We start from the raw sequence: 2,734 nt of genomic DNA, 5'->3' as shown, positions 1-2,734 counted from the left end.
TGTGTGAGTGCGTGTGTGTGTGTGAGTGTGTGTGTGTGTGTGTGTAAAGAGAAGTTTTAGACGGGGGTATTAATCTGCCTGAAATCCTACAGACAACGTGTGAAAACAGACTGTGATACTTCAGAAGGCTTAGAAAGAAAAACTGAGAGAATGTAAGAAGGTGAGATGAAGAAGAAAAGAGTTAAGGGTTAAACAGACAGAGAAATGTCTAATCTATCGCAGAGGATTCATTTAATCGCCTCTTTATTTCTCTACCTTTCCCATGCTTTCACATGACATGTTTTTTCATTCTTTTTCCTTTCTTTTAAAGTCATCATGAAATCAAAAAAGAAAATTCTTATTTTTTTAATGGAATACTAGTGTATATTATAAATAATTTATCCGTACACTTCATTATTTTTTAATAATGTGCCCTCCTAATGTTTAATCAAATCCAATCAATTCCCGAAGGATGAAATAAAGTCCCGCCCTCTCATTTCAGATGCCGTTTCAATCGGATATACGTCACAGTAGAGAAGAAAAGACAATCGCAGCTTCCATTTCATGCCGACTTTAACTGTAAAATGGGACAATGGGAGTGAATGGGGTAACACTCCAAAGAGAAAGGAAAAATTGAAATCGCATCATATGACCCCTTTAAACTGTAATCTTTTTTTTTAAGTATTACGTTTATACATATATATATATATATATATATATATAACAATTGATGGAGTTTGTACATTAAATGGTTTGAGATAAACTACTTCTGTAATTGACTGTAATATTGAAAAAAACTGAACTGATACAACAACCTCAAGCACATCTGTATTTAATATCTATTCTGTTGTCATTTTATTTATTTTTAATAACCCTGAGGTTTTGTGTAAATGGATGATGAAGTCTGTGCTTTACATTTCTGTGGATGATAATGTGGCGGTTGCCATGGAAGCGGAACAAGGGGATGAGACACATGCACATTCTCTAACATTCTATAAATAGAGAGACAGTAATTAAAGACCTTTGAATGAACCTCTTTAACATTGTGGGATTGTGGGGGCATTAACAATTCACACTGCGTTAAAGCATACAGCCAACAATATGAATTTTGTTGCTGTTGCTGTTTATTTTTGATTGGTTTTATTTGTTCATTGTGAATGACTGTAGGAGTTCAATCTGTCTGTAGGAGTTCATTTGTCATCATTTTGACAAATGTTTTGTCACACTTATGACATGACTAGCTCAGAAATTCGAATATGAATATATAAGGTCCAAGATCCCAAACAAATAGGCTACTACATACTACAGTATTTACGGTTGTAAATAACTAAATTTCTCACAGTGGCACAGTTAAAGACAACTTTATAATGTGAGTTCACAGTAAAACAAGAGCAGTAAATTACTGTAATGTTAGCATCATTCTGCTGTTCATTCACAGTCATTTGTAAGAAAATGACCCAGCATGCATTGATTTCACAGACAATTTCGGACTACAGTAATTTATTGTGAAATAATACTCTTTAATCCTGTAAATTCCTGGCAATTTCTTTTTTACAGTGTATGGATCTGCACCTATTAATCACTCAAGTAAATAAATAAATATAAAATAAAATACCAGCTACACACTTGTTTGTAAGGAATGTTGGGAATTATTAAATCATTTCTGTATCTATTACAGCTGTCACAAAAGAACGAACTCGGGAGGTGAGCTAATCGTTTCTGTTTCCTGTACAGAACCTATAGGATGCTGCGTATGCACGGTCAACACGAAATGAATGAATCACTCTCTGAGATAATTAGTTGATATTAAAGATTCAAAATGAACAAGTTGTTCAAGAAAAGTTATCACTCCTAGGTAGCTATAGTTAGATAGATCCTTTGCTATCTAGAGAAGCTGATTTTGTTGTAGTTGGATTAATTGGAATTGCACAGTTTTCCATTTATTGTCATGTCTTTTCGCTCTGCGTTTTTGGTCTTGTAAGAATCTGCACACTCGTGTAATGATGGTCCTGTTAGTGAATAGAGGCTGTGCTCTTGACTCAAGAGCCCTTTAGACTAGGCTTTATCAGCCTCCACATGCTAAAGGTCTTACAAATTCCAAACCTGCTTTGCTTTCATCTGTGTAAAACAAAAAGAGGTATTTTTAAGATATGGTCACTCTTTTCCATGCAATTACAGTGAGTGGCAATTGAAGCATCAAGTTTAAAAAATGACAAAAAAACTACCAAACATATTATAGAAATAGTTCATTTTTTTGCACTACAGTATTCCCCAAGCCTTGTAACTTAAGATTTGTTTTAACATTCCTACTTTTTTATGAGCATTTTTTTACATTCCTACTATTTTTATGAACATTTCCCCCAACCCATGAATGCAAAACAATTGGTGAAAACACACAAGGGCAGGGAGTTCACAAAGAGCCACTAAACAGGAAGAGAGATGGTTACATGTTTGTCTAGAAGAGTTTTTTTTATCCATTACCATAGAAACAACAGTTTCTTCATTTATTCAAGTATATGTGTACTATCCTCAGTAGGCTTTGGTGTGAACACTATATGCAATAACGTACATTAAATATGTATCATATACTGTAAAAAGTGGTAATTTGCAATTGCAATCTTATAGAGTTATTTTTACCTGATTTAACCCATAAAAACCACTGGTATAAATTAATCTATACAGGTTGGTTTAATGTTGGAATAACTTTTTGGAAAAAAAACAAAAAACATTTAATTTATATATTACCATTTTTAGG

This window comes from Sinocyclocheilus grahami, unplaced genomic scaffold (assembly GCF_001515645.1).
Source record: "Sinocyclocheilus grahami isolate Dianchi unplaced genomic scaffold, SAMN03320097.WGS_v1.1 scaffold3351.1, whole genome shotgun sequence".
Lineage (NCBI taxonomy): Eukaryota > Metazoa > Chordata > Actinopteri > Cypriniformes > Cyprinidae > Sinocyclocheilus > Sinocyclocheilus grahami.
The sequence above is the reverse complement of the archived record's forward strand: the minus strand, read 5'-3'. Positions refer to the sequence as shown.